Source organism: Neofelis nebulosa, chromosome 1, assembly GCF_028018385.1.
Source record: "Neofelis nebulosa isolate mNeoNeb1 chromosome 1, mNeoNeb1.pri, whole genome shotgun sequence".
NCBI classification, from domain to species: Eukaryota; Metazoa; Chordata; class Mammalia; order Carnivora; family Felidae; genus Neofelis; species Neofelis nebulosa.
In genome coordinates, this window is record NC_080782.1 from 177,217,129 (window position 1) to 177,236,562 (window position 19,434).

The 19,434-nt window shown below is 39.2% G+C and overlaps 1 long non-coding RNA gene across 1 annotated transcript in view; it reads left to right on the forward strand.

The window, feature by feature from the left end:
* The window catches only part of LOC131483589 (uncharacterized), a 32,737-nt gene extending 29,824 nt beyond the window's left edge, over positions 1-2,913 (forward strand). The window contains exon 4 of the long non-coding RNA XR_009247788.1: positions 2,566-2,913. This is a non-coding gene — a long non-coding RNA (uncharacterized LOC131483589). The remainder of the gene's footprint in view (positions 1-2,565) is intronic.
* The last annotated feature ends 16,521 nt before the right edge of the window (positions 2,914-19,434 follow it).

Genomic DNA, 19,434 nt, shown 5'->3' on the forward strand with positions numbered 1-19,434 from the left:
CAGAAGACCAGAAAAACATTGAAATATATCCTTGGTTGATTAAATTACCACCTCCAGCTACTTTACATCCTTATGTCCAAATAGATTTTCTTTTTACTTACCAAGTGCCGGATCTGGAAGATGTGGAAGATGTAATTTTATGGTAAAAACATGCACATGTCTTTAGACAAGAGCATTTTATTTAAGCATCTTTTTAAAGTCTGTCCGGTATTTCTGTGATAGGACTTGAAATTTGATTACGGGTCCTTTCAATTACGCTCAACCTGCAGGTTAACTGGTAACTTTCAAGTGTATTCTTGGAATGGAATTCGTGTTTAATATCTGGAGTACTAGTATTCAAATGCGCATGATAACAATATTAGAAATATGTGAACTTGCTTTGCAAAAATAGAAAGACAGCAACGGATCCTAATCTTCATGTTAGAAATTGTTTCTTCAGGAACTGCCTAGATTGACCAACTGACAACTTAAGGTAGCCAAAATGACTCAGTCCTTCCTCCTAAATGGGGTTGCTTAGTCATCTAACTAGTCTGTCACAAAAGGGAGACCGGGTGGAAAATCTTATTCTTACTTGTCAAAGGTGCAGTCAAAATAATCCTAGAAATAAAAATGCTATGGATCTCAGTAAGGAGAAAATACTGGTTTTCCTTTCAACTTTTGCTCCTGGAATTTAAGGTAGAATTGAAGCTGAAAGAGAGTCATGTTTTCTATATGCCTGTCATCGAAGACTTAGAGTACACTGCCTTAAACAACTCCACACACCTTCCTGTGGGCTCCTATCACATGGTCTGGTTCGTACACACTTACACACCCAGGCACACTCAATTACACAATCACAACTCTCAAATATACACATATTTCAGTGATCACCCGCACACAAAGGAAACATAGAAGCAAATGCGGCTGCAGTGTATGGGGTTCATTTTCTATCAGAAGATGGCCCGCTACGAGCATCCGCATTCGCATCTGCTACAAGACACCCTTCCCTGGCCATCAGGCACTGGGAGGACCGATTCTGACCACATGTTCACCATCCACACCCGTCCAAATCTGACCGAGGGTGGGAGAGGATGGTTCTTCCATCTCAAGGTTAAGTTTCTGGAACCTTGCAGAAACAACATGCAACGCAAAGACAGTGGGTATCAGTGCTTAGACATCAGGGTGCCGTCACGTCTGGGGGTGAAACTAAAGACTGCAATGAACGTGAAATCAAATGACGAGTATCAGAGGAAACAGGAGCAGGGACCGAAGGCAAGAGAGCAGATTTGTAGTGCTTTGAAATGAAACGTTATAATCCCTCCGACAATCCTGTTGACTATGAGCTATAGCACTAGGAGTACAACGCAGGAAAAAGATACATTGTGGGATAAACAGCTTCTTCTAAGGTAAAACTGAATGGCCAAAATAGATGAATAAAGACACACAATGGAGAGAGAAAAGAGAAATGAGTCAGTGGCAATATAAGCAAAAGGTAAAAGTGAACAGAGGACAGAAAGGCAGAACAGAAAAAAAATGTAAATGAGTGAGACAAAAAAGCCAAAAGACGAAAAAGAAAAAGAGAACGAGAGGGGGGAAAGAAGTAATATTTTCCTTGATAAAAATGCACAAAAGGGAAGATGAACTTTGTTCTTTTTCTCTTTCTACTCTCCTCTCTTTTTCTGCTTTTCGCCTCGCAGCACGCCAGCCTAAGCTGAGAGCTGTAATGTCATTAAATTGCAAATGCTTTTTCATTTCCGACACACACTGTTTACTTATCTGGCAAAAACATATGTTGGAAGGAATCCGTTAAATTCTGCCCATTGCCTTGGGTAAAAGTGCAATGGAAACGGACCCACCGAGCGTCCTCTTTCTTCTTCTTTAGCACTCCCCTTATCTACAAGACGGCTTCGCAGAAAACTGGCTAGTTCAATGAAAAATGAAGATACAGCGGGAGATTAGGGGAGAACACTGAGCACAAAATTCCTGGAGAGAGGGTCACTCCATTGCAAATGATTTCACTCCTCTAGATCTGCATAAATTACTATTTTTAAGGCATCTCCAAAGTCTGTATATTTTTCTCACTCTGTCAAACATTTAATTTCACGCCCCGTGTTCTGAATATGCTAAAATGCATATCTCTGATGCACCTTTAAGCCAGAAAAACGAATGCAAAATTGAAGATAAAATGATGTGATTTGCACTACAAGCCTATTACTTGAGGTATTTACATATAGTTTACCTCTGCAGTTCTGAGGATGATTTATTAAAAAAAATCTGGATTAAGCTCATATAAATATGTATAAATCTTTGTTTAGAAAATAGATTTTGCAGCTGTTGTGTCAAAAAAGTTCTTTAAGATTCTGTGAAGAATTTTCCTTTTAGCATGCTTTAAGAGGGAAAAATGGGGGACAGAATTTGACATTCTGCTTGGGGGGGGTAGTATATCCCACCATCCGGCAGTTATAAAGACTCCTTTATTACTCTTCTTTGCCCAAAGCAGCTTGGCCCATCCTCGCTCTTTTATTATACTTATTTAATTTTCTTCTTCTTCTTTTTTTTTCCTTTTTGCTTGGGCCCAAATAATAGTGCCCTGGATTACTAAACTCAAATTAAATATCGCTGTTTAATGACTGAAACAATCGTGAGCCTTTTGGACTCGTCCCCAGCCCCTGCCCTGTGGCCTTTCCCAACTCGCTGTCTTCCAATCAATACATCCTCCAAGAGGCTCCTCACTGACACCAAGCCCTGGACCTACCCGGCGAGAGACTTGTAGCTACCGCCTTGGAAATGATTATTAACACACTGCAAGTAAGAGATCTTCTCCACTGGAGGAGCAATTCTAAAAATACTGGCGTAAAATAAAAGTTATTAAATAAATAAACAAACTGGCGGTTCCTTTAAACAATCCCCACATGTGTGTGTTAGCATCCCCCCAGCTAAAATCTAGAGTTTTGCCTTTTTATCTGAAAAATGCTTCATTTAGTCTGGCCTCTCGAATTCCCCCTGATCCCTGTCCCTCTGTAATCACTGGGTGGGGGTGGGGGGGGGGAATTACTGTTTGCTGTTTTCTTATTTAGCTTTGGGTTTGGGAGAGTTCAGGTAACAAAGTTGACTGGTTCAGAGCTGAGCACACCCCAGACCCTGCACAGACAGCACCCCACTACGTGATGAGGGCTGGGCCCAGCTTCTGCATCGCACGTGCCCAGATGCTGTGGGAACCGTTGCTTCTGGAAGCACGTAGTGGGAACAGCTCTGTCTTCAAAGCCCTCATTAATCCTTTCGCAATTAAAACAAGAAAGGGATGTTTGCAGGCATTTGATCACTTTCGGTGGAGATACGAGTTTGCTTGCAAAAGATTGAATTCCAGTTCTGGTGCACTGCGCCTGCTTCAAGGTGACTAATGACGATTTGAAAGAATGAAACGGCATCGTTCTCAAAAGTTAAAGAGTCATTCTTTTTTGCACAAAATGGCTTAACAATCCCCCCTAGTGGTCTGTTTCCTGTTACTGTGATTTATGAACACTGCTTTCCCAAAGTGCCTGCTCGGTTTGTTATAGGTTCATAGCAAATAACTGCAAAAAAACATAACCCAAACCAAAGGCAGCCGGGAGCTGGGATTCCCTCCTCTCCGACGCCTAGGTGCTGCTTGATTTTCTCCCCCGCACAGAGATAGGACTAAATCCCGCAAAGCCTAGCTTCTGATTTCAAGGGTGTTTCTCTGAACTGATGAACAACCCCAGCTTTCTGGTGCTTACGATCTGGACACTGAAATCAGTGGGTGGACTGACCATCATGGGGGGTAAAATGCACTCAGGCTTTCCAACATTTCCAGTGCTGGGTTTGGATTCCTGAAGGGAAAAGGAATGAATCATAGAAGTGGTCTGTGCCCTTCTTATAGGAAGGTTTGGCTCAGACTGGATTATTTTAATCTTTCAGGAGAATTATCTTTACATGATCAAAAACCCTATTTGTTTTTCAAGAGTCCACAAAGAAAATGCCTCGTCATCACTGCCACCTCGTATTCTAGCCTTTTCTCTACTCTGCACACTAAGGGCGGGAAATCCTGTCTCCTTCAGTGTTTGCAGGTGCCATGAACTCTGGCCTTCTCCTCTGCTTCCTTTTAGACCCCTGTCAGTACATGAAGCTGGCTCGCACTGAGTTGGGGCCACCTAAGTATTTCAAGCTTTGAACACTGAGAGGGAGATATCCCACTCACCTGAAAGCTAGCTTCATTTCCCTTGGCCATGCTGCCATTCATGCTCCTTTCACACTCTATGTAGAAATGGAATCTAGCACATGTTGAGGTCATATAGCATTGCCCCTTGATAGCTCCGATGAGGACAGCATCCAGGTTTCTTATGTTACAGGGATATCTTTGTTCAGGCTGCTATAACAAAATACCATTCACTTGGTCACCTCACAAACAGCAGAAATTTACTGCTCATAGTTCTGGGGGCTCTAAGTCCAAGATCAGGGTGCCAGTGTGGGTGGGTTTCCGTGAAGATCGTCTTCTGACTGCTGGTTTCTCCCTGTGTCTTCACGTGCTGGGAGGAGAGGATCTGTATGGAGTCTCCTTTATAAGAACACTAATCTCATTGATGAGGGCTCTGCCCCCAGGACCCAATCACCTCCCAAAGGCCCCATCCCCAATAGCATCACACTGGCGGATGAGGATTTTAACGTATTTATTTGGGAGAGACACAAACATTCAGAGCATAGCCCTGGAATATAGGGCTATGTTAGATATTTATTAGATACACATTTACAAAAAAATAGTACAAAACAATGCTAAAACCCTAAGCCCCGACTCACAAGAAGCTTACAACATCAGGAAAAATTAACATGTAAAAATGAATCCATTGCCAACCTCCATGCACTCCAGCCTTGGTTTGCAGACTTGTATCTAGACTATTCCCCTCAATAATGCTCGGACCGGCATTCATTTCCCTCCTTTCAGTTTCTTCAGTCTCCCTCCAGGTGCACAAAACCATCATTTCTTGCTAGAAATACTCTGGGAGCCCCAGCACCTCCTTTCATTTACTTGGTAACTCATCTTAGCCCCAGTAGCAAGAATGTTTACCTAACTGTGCGACTTTTCTTCTCAGAAATGTGCTCCAGTTCCTAACTACGTTGTCATGAAACTTCATCTTAGCTTTGAGGCCCCCTAAAAGGACTGGTCTTTTCAAGCAACCATTTAGTAGCGTAATTGTCACCTTCTTCTGTACTCTAGACCATAGTGAGTTCAACCTGTTTGCTCTTCCTTGGACCACAGCTTAGGGTTTTTTTACACCTACACATACCTCTCCTGCACAGACAAATTGACCAAGGAGCTAATGACACTTAGGCCTCAGGGCTCAGCCTGGCATAGGCCATTTCTAAGGGCTCCCACCAAATTTTGTGTCAGTTTTCTTAAGGAGGGTCCCCAAGATTTTATAAGGTTCAGGCCCCACAAAATTAGTACCTCCTCCAGCCCCTTTGTTGTTTTACCCAATGTGGACATCTACTCAGTCCAGAACCTTCTTGGGACTTGCACATATGCCTGTTCATTCTCTCCTTCTCTCTGAACTACATATTGTACTTGTGTGTATTGTCACTTTTAGGAGTTTGAGGATTTCCCCCTGCAATTGTGTTATCTCTCCCATTAGATGACAAAATGATTCTACAGGAGGGACTGTCTCATTTTTATATTCTGTACAGAATCGAAGAGTCTTGGTTTCACATTTTAAGCATACTAAACAAACATTTTGACCAATTGCTTCTGAGGAAGTTTTAAACTGTTTGTAAGTATCTATATTAAAGATTATTAGAGGTGAAAACTATAATTTCTCATTACCAAGGTATTTCTCAGGTCAAAATCAAAATAAGCAAACATTCATGGAGCATATTCACTGTTGTATCTTTAAACCCAGCATGGATAGGTAATAAATACTTCTGGAATTCATCATATGTAAGTCAGGACTGGAGGTAGAGGGTAGAGATTGTTACCCACTGACTTATATCACTAAAGAAACCAGGGCAATTTAACAGGCTTCTAGCATGGGGCTGGATCTAGAAATCAATCTCTTCCTCCATTGGTTCTACGTCTGTGTTGGATTCACTCCAAGCAGGTCTAATCCACACACTGACATGACTTTTAGTACCCCTAAAGCATACATCCCCAGAGTGGGAGAGGAAAAAAAAGCTCCTTTTCCCCAAACTTTCCAACAAAAGTTGCAAAGTCAAGTCTCATTAGGTCGACTCGAGGCACAACTTGTCCCTCCTGACTTGTGCCTGGAAAAAGGACCAGAGCTGGCTGTGTGCCCTCTGGAGAGTGGGAAGGAGGTTAACCTCCATGGAAGCCACAGGGATTGGGAAAACAGTGGGAAGTAGCACCTAGCAGAAAATTGAGGAGGCACTCCCATTTCTTTATAGAAAAATGTGAAGAATAATTAGAAAGTAAGAGAAGTCTCATTTTTATTTACCTTTTATCTTTTTAATTTTTCTTTTTCTTTAAATCTAAGTTAGTTATGTAGAGTGTAATTATGATTTCACCCAGTGCTCATCCCAACAAGCATCCTCCTTAATGCCCCTTGCCTATTTAGCCCATCCGCCTACTCCAAACGCCCTCCAGCAACCTTAAGTTTGTTCTCCGTATTTAAGAGTCTCTTATGATTTGTCTCCCTCTCTGTTTCTATCTTACTTTTGCTTCCCTTCCCGTGTTCATCTGCTGTGTTTCTTAAATTCCACATAGAGTGAAATTATATGATATTTGTCTTTCTCTGACTGACTGATTTCCCTTAACATAATACACTCTAGTTCCATCCATGTTGTTGTAACTGGCAAGGTTTCATTCTTTTTGATCACCGAGTAATATTCCATTGTATATACAGACCACATCTTCTTTATCCATTCATCAGTCGACGGACATTTGGGCTCTTTCCATACTTTGGCTATTGTCGATAGTGCTGCTATAAACATTGGGGTGCATGTGCCCCTTTGAATCAATATTTTTGTCCTTTGGATAAATACCTAGAAGTGTAATTGCTAGGTCATAGGGTAGTTCTGTTTTAAATTTTCTGAGGAACCTCCATACTGTTTTCCAGAGTGGCTGCACCAATTTGCATTCCCACTAGCAGTGCAAAAGGGTTCCTCTTTCTCCACGTCCTTGCCAATGTCTGTCGTTGCCTGTGTTGTTAATTTTAGCCATTCTGACAGGTGTGAGGTAATATGTCATTGTGGTTTTGATTCGATTCTCTCTGGTGATGAGTGATGTTGAGCATCTTTTCATGTGTCTGTTGGCCATCTGGATATCTTCTTTGGAAAAGTGTCTATTCATGTCTTTAAAGCAAGGGAAATCTTTACGATCTGCTGGTTGGAATATGATTTGGTAGAACCACTGTAAAAATAGTTTGGGGTCATGTTGTGAAATTAACATGTGTGTTGTCTGTGACCTGCAGTCTCACTGCTCAAGTGTGTCCCAGAAAACTGCTTTTAAAATAAAAACAGTTTATTTATTTATGAGAGAGAGCAAGAGCGGGGGAGGGATCGAGGGAGGGGGAGAGAGAGAATCCCAAGGGCGCTCCATGCTGTCAGCACAGAGCCCAACTCAGTGCTCCATCACCTGGTTGATGAGATCATGACTTGAGCCAAAATCAAGAGGTGGATGCTTAATTGACTGAGCCACCCAGGCTCCCCCCAGAGAACTGCTTTCACACAGGCACAGTGACGTCCACGGCAGCATTGCACAGAGTTACCGATTTGGAGATGGAAAACGGTGATCATCTATCATGCCAACTCTCCATTTACAAGCTGGAATACGTGTATAAAGAGAAATCTTTCCTTATCTACTAATACAGTTCATATAGGGAAGACAGGGTAAATATTTTATGTCACCTTTTTGCTTTATCAATTTTCAAAATCATGATTTAGCTTCTTTCAATGGCAATCAAGTTTTTGGTATTTCATGTGTTTAACCATGTTTGATGCATTTCAGTCCGTTGAGGTTAACAGTCTTCTTGATGCTTATGTCAGTCCATCTTTGGCCATGGAGAAGCTTTTCATGTTGGTTCTCAAGTCTGTTAGAAATCTTTGATTGTTTTTCTCTTTCTGGTTCAACAAGATGCTCTGGCATCATCTTCTACATTCCCTGTGCCAAACCCAGGGCAGCAGATGCTCCAAGGAGTCTTAGTTCCTTTGAGTGAAACAGGGCATACAGAGAAGGCCTGGAAGTGTTCATGGCTACTGGGCTCACCACCGGTTCTTGGTTTTTCCAATGGACAGCACTAGGAATGTATATATATTAAAGATACATGATATCAAGAGTTCATAGTGATATTTCTAATTTAAATTCAGGGCTATAGGGTTTTACTTAACCTCTTCTATACTACATTGTATCTCTCTTTTCCCATGTTGAGAATGCTACTTCTCAAAGCACTTAATACTTGATTTAAAAAAAAAAAACAACGCAACTTCTTTTGAATAGTTGATCATTTTTACTAATTGATCAACGTAATTGGCAATAATGTTTCGATTTTTCTTATGGTTCTAATTAAGCTCACTCAAAGAAAACTATCTCAAAGATATCACTCTTTTCCTAAAGAAAATTTTAAATCGAAGTATTTTACCTTTACATAGTTCCAACATTATTGGGGTATCCATTTCTCTTGTACTAATGCTAGTAAAATATGTAATATTGGCAATGTTAGTATTTTCCAGTTTTGGGTCTGAGGTCCACAAATTATGACTTTTGAGTAGTCCAATTTAGTCAGATAAGTGCTCTGTTCACAGGTAAGACATGAGCTGCTTTGTCCAAGTGAAACACATGCTACTAAATCAGACCAGTGATTATGTAGTCTTGCACCAAAGAATATCTATGAGAGAGCCTGGTGATGGCTTACAATGACATCAGCGTATAAAAAGATAGGCCCAAACTTTCAGGTCCTCATTAGCACAGTAAAGATGTTATCAACTCTACCAAGCAGGTTAGTGGAGAAGTAGGATAAAATGCCAGTCTAGGATTATATGCCCAGAGGGTGCCTTCCTTCTCCTTTGGGAAAAGTATAAGAATTTGAATACAACTTGTCCAAAGTTACATCATTAAGTGATACAGCTGGAGTGATCCTCGAACAAGAAGAGCCCAATGTCCATACATGTTCTTTCCACCAAAATAAACTGTTGTGATTGTAAAATATGTGTACTAGGGGCGCCTGGGTGGCTCAGGTGGTTGAGCGTCTGACTCTTGATTTCGGCTCAGGTCATGATCTCACTGTTCATGCGATTGAGCCCCACGTCGGGCTCTGTGCTGAGTGCTGACTATGGAGCCTGTTTGGGATTCTCTCTCTCCCTCTCTTTTTGCCCCTCCCCCCAAAATAAATAAATACACTTTAAATAAATAAAATATGTGACCTATACACGTGCCTAGCTCTCTACATACTCATCCTTTACCATATTTGTATATATACTGTACATGTACACACCTGTGTGTATGGGCATAAACTCATATATACACACATATATGCATATGTACACACACACACACAGATACATTCATATATAAATAAGATAAAAGAAAGTAGGTAGAGAGTTAGGCATGTTTATAATTCACAGGTACATCCAGTACATACATATGGCTGACATGGCTTCTTTGGGTAATGAGTCTTACATATTTACGACATGTTTTAACAACTTGCCTTTGAAGTATATGCCTAATAAAGATCATAAAGCCAAGGACCGAGTTTCCTTGCCATCTTGCACCTTATTTAATTCTCAGTTTGTACTCAAGAAATATTAACATTGTGACCATAACATTATAACAGACAAACAGAACAATTCAAAATCAGAAGTCACAAGAAGGGAAAAATTAAACTGGTCATTTATGGAAAACTAAGCCATAGTCATTCCGATCTCATCTCTTCTAACCAAGATAATACTCGGAAAAAAAGAACAAGTAGATTACACACTATAGGAAGTATACTTATGACTGTAATCCTTCTTTATATAGACATGTAATAGAGCAAAATCTCGCTTCTGTAGTATATGTTCCTTAGGCAGGGTTGGGCACCTTAATTTTAGCATTTCAACTGTAACTTTAAATTTCTTACAATTCAAGTATCTACTGAATTCACTTTTAGGCACACACCTATTAGCATTTAAAATAAGGTAGACCTCACATCTAGTAAGTATGAAGACTCATTTGTTGCAGTGTGGCTAAAGCAAATGCCAATAAATTTTGCGTTTCTTGGTAGATGTGAGGGGAGTGAACGAAACTGTACACTTTCAACACACCATCCCACAAATGTGGAATCCAATGGGTGAATTCAAAATAAAATGAAATGAGACATATCTGAAAAGTAGCTGCTGTACTTATGTGCTAATCACACCTCAAAGCATAACATTGCTTGTTGTTGTTTTTTTTTTTAAATAGGAGCAATAAAATCCTATTATGGATTAATCTTGTGCCAAATTTTGTTTTTTAATCAAATCTATTTTGAGCTAAAGAAAATACAAAATGCAAATGAGGGGCCTGATCCTCCAGATCTTGTGAACATGTAAGGGCTGATACACTTCAAAGATTTGTTTAAAAACTCATCAATTAAAATCCACACACGACACAGCAAAACATGCTTATTTGTAAACCTTTTAATTTTATATTCCATGTAAAGTTCCAACCTAATAAAAGTCTTTGGGGGAGAAGGTTTTAAAATTCCTAAAACTAGACGTTCATAAATAAATACTGGCCCAATTTAATTTCTTACATATGTACCAGACTCTCAGGCTGCAAGTTAGAATTTCATGCTGTAAACAAAACCAAACAACAACAAGAAAACCATGTTGAAAAGAGTCGGTGCTCTCAAATATGCAGCCCCATTCTCTCCAGTATACACACCACGTGAACACAAAGGGTGGGTGAGTTCATGGAAGGGTTGTTTGTGCGGCATTTCCCCTGTGTGCTTTCTCCATCTGGGATGAAATATTCATTAGCAGACCTAAACAAACTCTTCAGAACATTTTTATCTCAAAGTGAGAAAATGCTATTCAAACAGGCTGCTAATGAAGCCATCCACCATCTTGTTTGATGTTCTTGTAGTTAAAGAGTGCTCTGAAAGGCTTCAGGCAGTCCCTACTCTCAGTTGGCAACTGTTTCAACCGCTGTGGGGCCATTGTGTAGCTGCAACACAGACTCCTGTAAAATGCCAACCCACATGCTGTAAATGTAAAATACAACAATATTCATGGACATCAACTATATAACATTAGGTATCACATAAACTACATTTTACTACATGAGATCACACTCATAATAACATATCATTATAAGGATGCTGCTTCTGAGAATTCAAAGCATAAGAAGGAATGTGTTTCAGTTTCTGTCCTGAAGCCAGAGAACACAGAAAATATTGGGACATAAATGTACACTGTTGATGAAATATGTAAAACAAGTAGTTTGTGCATATATATACTTCATAGGCATATCTCACACTACGTAAGAGGCAAATATGGGAAATGTATATTATTCCAAGGTGTGTGTGGATATGTGTATATACGCAAAACTATAAGTAAAATTAAAGTGTGTAAAATGAAAATTTTATACTAATATTGTGATGATTCAAAGAAATTAAAAAAATTTTTTAAACATTTATTTACTTTTCAAGGAAGAGAGACTGAGCAGGGGAGGGACAGAGAGAGAGGGGGACACAGAATCCAAAGTGGGCTCCAGGCTCTGAGCTGTCAGCACAGAGCCTGATGCGGAGCTTGAACTCGTGAGCCATGAGATCATGACCTGAGCCAAAGTTGGATGTTTAACCAACTAAGCCACCTAGGTGCCCCAAAGAAATTTTACGATGCTTTTATCATACAGGCTATTACTACTTTGGTTCAATTGGATTGGTACAGTTATTCAGAAGATGATTTTGCAGCATTTGTGCTGAAGTGGAATGTGTGCCAAAGCCCATAAGTACTATGTAGAAAGTCACTAAATATAACAGTCTACACCCAGATGACACACAGGTATTTCAAATTCAATATGTTAAAAGCTAAACACAACATGTAATCTCAATAAAATTGTCCCTCTTCACGTATTTTCTATTTCAATTCATGGCAACCTCTAGGCAAAATTCTAAGAGGTCTAATGGCAACACCCATCCATTGGTGTTGGGTGCTGGATAAGGCCTGTGAATCCAGTGGGATCATATTCATGGGATCACTCCCGTGGTTATGGTACACTATGTGGCAAAGGTGAAGGGATTTTGCAGATGTAATTAAAGTCCCTAAATGGTTGACTTTGAGTTGATCAAAAAGGAGATGAACCTCGGCAGGCCTGATATATTCAGGTGAGCCCTTTAAAAGAGGGTATAGAAGGTTGAGAGATTCTCCTTCTGGCTCTGAGGCAATAAACTACCATGTCGGGAAAGGACTGTCAGAGGGCCACATAGCAAGGAACTACAGATGGCCTGTAGGAGTTAAGAGCAGTCCCCAGCTGACAGGTAGCAAGAGAACGGGACCTCAGTCTTACAAGTGCAAGGGACTGAAATCTGCCCACAACCCATGAGCTTGGAAGAAAACCTTGGGCTCCAGAAAGGAACATGGCTCAGCTGCCACCTTGATACAGCCTTGTAAGACCTGGACAGAAGACCAGCTAAGCCATGCCTGGACACTCGACCCATGGAAACCGACATAATAAGTGTGTGTGGTTTAAAGCTACTAAGTTTGTAGTAATTTGCTAAACAGCAATAGAAAACTAACACATCAATCTCCCCAGTTTCCCGAGGCAAGGCAGAAATCTTGGGCGTCACCCTTACCACTCATTGATCATGACTGTTCACAATCGATCTTATTTCTAAAATACATTTTTTATTCCTCTTCGGTCAGGTCTGCAGTATTTCTCACCCTTGTATTCTTAGTCTGATATTCAAAATGCTTCCTGATCGGGCTACTACCCCCATCACTAGCCTCATCTTCTGGCACTCTCCAACTTAGACTTTGCTCTCTGGTCTTACCAAATGACTGTATTTCTCCATGCATGCTCATTCAAGCCTCTGCGCTTTGCACAGACCCATTCACTTTGCCTGAAACATCCTTCCTTTCATGGGCTACCTGGAAAACCTCCCCCAGTCTTCAAGATCCTGAAATCTTCCCCTTATCCTTCATTTCCTCAATGAAACCCTCTCTACCCCCTATCCCTAGATCTGGAGTTGCTTTCCTCTACAGTCTTTCTATCAGATTTTGTGCATAATTACTTCACTTATACCTTGGCATAACATCATTATTGGATTCCATGCCTACCCTTTTCTGTTGTTGTTTTTTATTTTATTTATTTTGGTTTTTGTTTTTTCATTGTTTTTTTTTTTATTTTTTAAGTAATCTCTACTTTCAAACTCAAAACTCTGAGATCAAGATTTGCATGTTTTTCCGACCGAGCCAGCCAGACACCCCTCCATGCCTATCCTTTATCTGTAAAATTTCTTGAGGACAGAGCCTCTGTCTCCTTTGCCATTCCTTCCTATCTCTACCTCTAACACACTGCTTGGTACACAACAGGCGGTAAGTAAAAATTCACAAATGCAAAAAAGAGTAGAACCCACTATCATAATAAAATATTATTTGTGAAACTTCCGCCTGCATTTGGCATTGTGCAATGTGCCATGTAAAGTTTAAAAGGTGCAATGAGTTAAGACCACTAATGAATATTGCTGTAAGACAAATCATAGAAACACTGCAGGCAGGAAGATAATAAAAGCAAACTAAAGACTGAAAAGCAGGAATGTTGTTAAATTTGTGCTATGCATTGGAAAGGAAGACAATTAATTTGGGCATTAAAATACGCAGATCCGGATAAGAAGCATAGAACTTCACCCACAAATGGGAAAGACCATTATCATAGAAACTCATTCTCTCCCTCTTGTATGTCATCATGTAAACTGAGTGCCTGCCCTGTGCCAGACAGGGTGCCAATAAAACAGGTGTGACCCAGTATAGCAGAACATTTGGTGAAGATGCATTTTCTTTATTCCACAGTCTCCGGAAAGGGCTGCTTGCCTTTACAAATCCTGAAGGAATAATTTAGCATTTTCGTAACAGTGGAAAACTGAAGAAAATCCAATTGTTTCAACCAAATGTCCAGAAATTGGCCAAGTAAGTGGTGGCATGTTTATACAACGGAATAATGTTCAAGTATTGTAACTGATGCTAAAAATTAGTATATCCTAAACATGATGAAATAATATTATGGTAGTATCCCACTTTGTATGTGTGTGGTGTGATATTTAGATTATGTTTGACAATAGAGGGGAAAATCTTTTGAGAATACATACAAATGTATAAACGGTGGTATGGACATAGAGTTTTATTTTGTGTTTGGAATATTCTTTTCTTGATTATACTTAACATTTTTCTTCCCTTAAACTCATCTAATTTTCCTATGTATTTAGTTTTGAAATGGAATATATTAAAAAAGAAATTTCTGATTAAAAAAATAACATGGATCCTTTTCTCCATACGTGCACATGGCCAGTAGGAAGGAGGTCATTGTTCTTGCTGACAAACTTTAGATAAATGGTCATTACTCAACAGATACTTACTGAAAACCCACTCCCCTCGTTGGTCATATTCAACGGCAATCCAACATGATTTTGCTTGTATACCTTGTGTCTACTGACTTATGCCCCCATCTTATGTGAAACAACTTTGTTCGCTACCTTCATAGCTATGAATACAATGCAATCTTTTAAAAATACTCTTTAGGTGAAATTTACATACAGTAAAATGTGTGTACATTTAAGTGTGCAACTTGGTGAATTATAATAAATGTGTATATCTATGTCACAACATCCCAGTCAAGATAAGATGATTTCTAGCAACCAGAAAGTTCTCTTATGTCCGCTTCTAATCAATTCTCGCTGACCATGTTTCCATGGCCATAGATCAGTTTTACCCATTCTAAAACTTGATATGAATGTGAGGATACTCCATGTATGGCTTCTTTTGCTTAACATAATATTTTTCTGATTCATCTATGTTGCTATGTCTATCAATAGTTTGTTGCTTTTCATTGCTGAGTAATATTCCATTATATGAATATCCCACAATTTATTTATTCATTCCCCTATTCATGTTTTTTCCCCCCAGCTTTTGGCTATTATGAATGAAGCTGCTATGAACATTCTTATTCAAGTCAAATGTCTTAATGACATATGGGCTTTTTCTCTAAGATAAAGGCCTATGAGTGGAATTGCTGGATCTCAGGATCAATGGTTTAACTGTATAAGACACTGCCAATGAACTTTCCAAAGTGGTTGGGTCAGTCTGCACTCCCCACAACAATGTATGTGAGTCGGAGCTGCGGCACGTTCTCTCCACCTGGGAGCTGTCAGCCTTACTAATTTCCGTCATTCTGCTGGATGTGAAGCGGTGTTTGGTGGGATTTGTATCTCCCTGAGAGCTAATGCTGTGGAGCATCTTCCCATGTGTTTATTCATCATTCATATAGCTTTTTGCTGTCACATCAGTTCAAGATTTGTGCCCACTTTCAGAAATTAGGTTGTGTTTTCTCTTATTTATTTGTAGGGCTCCTTGATTTACTCTGGAGAAAGTCCTTTTAGGGACAGATGTACTGTGAATATTTTCAGTCTGCGGCTTGCCATTTGTTTTCTTCATGGTGTCTTTTGGAAAGCATAAGTTTTGATTTTGAGCCCATTTTATCAACTGTTTTTGACGCTTGGTGCTTTTTGTGTCTTAAGAAATGTTTTTGCCTACCCAAAGGTCACAAAGTTTTCTTGCAGAAGTTTTGTAGTTTTAGCTTTTCTATTTTGGGCCTATTATTCCTCTCAAATTAACTTTTTGGGTGTGGTATGAGATAGGAGTCAAGGTTCATTAGTTCATTGTTTTTTCACATATTTGTGCAGTTGTTTTAGTAGAATTTGTTGCAAAGATTTTTCTTTCCTCATTTAACTGCCTTGGTATTTTGTTATAAAGCAATTGACTACATAAGTGTGGGCCAATTTCTGGACTCTATCTGGCATCCAGTGATCTATCTTTATATCAAAACCATATCATCTCGATTAAGGTGGCTTTATAGAATGTCTTAAAATCAAGTCCTCTGAGTCCAACTTTGTTCCTCTTTTTCAAGATTATTTTTTCTATATCTTTAAAGTTATATGCTGTTTAACACTAATAAATACAATTTTTTTAAAAAAGTCAATTTTATTAAGTGAACAATTCCAAAATAGTTCTTTTGGCCAACAATAACCAATGCAATCCTTCTTTATCCTGAGGGTCTTGCCAAATCTGTTTAAATAGATTATCAGCCTTATATCCCACATTGACATTTGTACACAGAATCATTCAAGGATGTGTGTGAACAGAACAAACATTGACTCAAAGTTTAGAGTTTTTAATTTTTTTTTATTTTTAAGTTTATTTATTTTTGAGAGAGAGAGAGAGAGAGAGAGAGAAAGGGAGATATCAGGGGAGAGGCCTAGAGAGAAAAGAAAGAGAGAACCCCAAGCAGAACACACACCATGTGTACAGAGCCTGACGCAGAGCTCGAACCCATGAACTGTGAGACCATGACCTGAGCTGAAATCAAGAGTTGGGCGCTTACCAACTGAGCCACCCAGGTGCCCCAATTTTAGAATTTTTAAAATTAAAAAGATACCAAAAAAAAAAGAAAGAAAGAAAGAAAGAAAGAAACTGTGATGAGAGAGCCACATGGCATTGCTAACATACTATTGCTTAAGGGAGCACTTTATAGCTCTGACACAGGACATCTTTATGGACTACAAGGTTATATATTTGTAAAGAGATTTTTAAAATGCTGAAAAGCTACACTTGTTAATAATGGGATGAATAAATATGAAACCTAAAAACACAATAACAAAAGGTAAGAAAAGAATCTAATTTTTTAAACGTATCTCAAGGAAATGATAATATTTAATAAAAATGACTGATAATCTGGTTGATGAGAATAGGCAATGCTATGAATAAAAATCAGACATATAGTGACCTAGGAAAATTGAATGCCTTTTCCTCCCCTTCCCCACAAGCACAACACAACATCATCAGTGAAAGATCCCTCTCACCAAGTGTGTCCCCTCCTACTTCTCTCCCAAAGGGGCTTTGAAATTTTTGGCAAGTCTGTCGAACTATCTCTTGCAAACATGAGAGGCCCGGGATGTTTGTCTTCTTCTTCTTTTTAACGTTTATTCATTTTTGAGAGACAGAGAGAGACAGAGCACAAGCAGGGGAGGAGCAGAGAGAGGGAGACACTGATTCCAAAGCAGGCTCCAGGTTCTGAGCTGTCAGAACAGAGCCTGACGCGGGGCTTGAACTCATGAACTGCGAGATCATGACCTGAGCTGAAGTAGGACACGTAACCGACTAAGTGCCCCAGGTGCCCCAGGATGTTCGTCTTCTATGTAGTACAGAATACCTCACTTGAAGTTAGTTCTATTTTATTTTATTTTTTAAAAGATTTTACTTTTAAGTAATCTCTACACCCAACGTGGGGCTCAAATTCACAACCTTGAGATCAAGAGTTGCGTGCCCCATTGACTGTACCAGCCAGGCGCCCCGAAGTTTTTTTAATCATAAGAAGGGAGTAGAGTGTAGCAGCTAATAAGCTTTAGGGCCTGACACACTCTCAATTCTGTCACTTACCTGTGTAACACTGGGAAATTACTTAATCTATTTGAACTCATTTCCTCTCAAGGTTGTTGAGAGGATTACATTAAATAACATGGACTTGGTCACTCCTTGGACTCTAAGTGGTGAATAAGTCGTCAATGCTAGTTTCTTTTCAGATTTTTTCCAAAGAAGGTGAGGCAAAAATCCAAAAACACATAAGCCAAAATAACCACACAGTTTATAAATTCAGTCCTCTTAAAATTACTTAATAACTCTAATCTTCCTCATGTCCCTGAATGTCAGGAATATGAAATAGCAGAAAGGACATGAGACTAGGACCCAGGGGTCTGGCTTCCATCTGGGCTCTGCTGCTCTGTGACCACGTGATCTGCAGCAAATTATCTACCCCCAGAGGCTCTCGGTTCCTTTTCCATAAACTGAAGGGATTGTTTTAAGAGAATCTCTATGACTCCTTTTCAAATATATGATTTTCAGATGTGACTAAGCAATATAATTGCCACTGTACTCAGTTCTAAGAAATCAAGTATTCAGGATAAAATATCTCATATATCCTCCCTCCACTCAAGCATTTGGGGAAGGTGCCAGACCTATGGCAAAGTAGTTGCTGACATCATTTAACCAATCTCAGTGCTTTGGCAGAAGAACTCTTGCTGGCTACGTTACATTTAATATGACAAAAACAAATGTCTCCAAACAGGTAATTCGAATGTTACTCAGATTGGTAGGAAGACATGGCCTCTGATAAGTCACGTATAAAGTTCATCCCCCACCATAGTACCTTTATCAATTGGACTAAATTATCGTATAAAGCCTTTCTTCACTAATCTCAATTATAATATCTACAACTTTACTATAGTGTGTAGAACAATCTGGATATTAAATTCAAATCCTGCATGTATTGGTCAAGAAAATTTCCTCCTCTTTCTGTATTCTCATTTAAAAGAATAACATCTGGGCGTCTGGGTGGCTCAGTGGGTTAAGGGTCTGACTCATGATTTTGGCTCAGGTCATGATCTCCCAGTTTGTGGGATCGAGCCCCGTGTCAGGCTCCACATTGCAGCATGAGCCTGCTTGGGATGCTCTCTCTCCCTCTCTTTCTTCCCCTTCCCTGTTTTGCTCTTTCTTCCTCTCTCAAAATAAATAAACTTTACAAAAAAAACAACACCTATATTTCATTGATACTAAGATGAATATATTTTTCAAGTTTTACGATCTTGAAATTGGATGCGTTAATAGTGTGTTTGAAAAACATTGTACCATAATGTGACTAGCCACACTTTTTCTTTCTTAGTTAAATTAATGGTGAGTCTTCAAAGCAATGGAATCTTAGATTCAGTTAAATACAGTAAAATCCTGCCAACCAAATACAGGAATTATTGTAAGGCTCTGATGAAATAAATGATCTTCAAAAAGTCTTGTCAATTATAAACAGGAACATGGACTGACCATTGTCTACAGTTCTTAGTCTTTAATGTCTTTAGAAATCCAATATGAATTTACAATCTTATTACTAAAATGAATTCCCTATGCAAAGTAAGGACATGGGCGAACACAAGCTAAGATAAAACCATACTGGCTGTTATGATTCTCTCATTGACCAAAGCAATAAAAAACTGAAGTATATAGATTCTTTTTATCAATTTTCCCCAAACAGTATTTTATTCTCAGAGAGAAGGCAAATAAAATACTTAATAAAGTCAGTTAAAATTCAAATCAGTATATGTATATAAAATAGACAAATATCTATTTATTTATAAAAACATAAGCGGCAAACTTAGCAAACCAGTGCGTATGTCTTCATCTAATAAGACACCTTTGCAAACGATAGACTTGCTC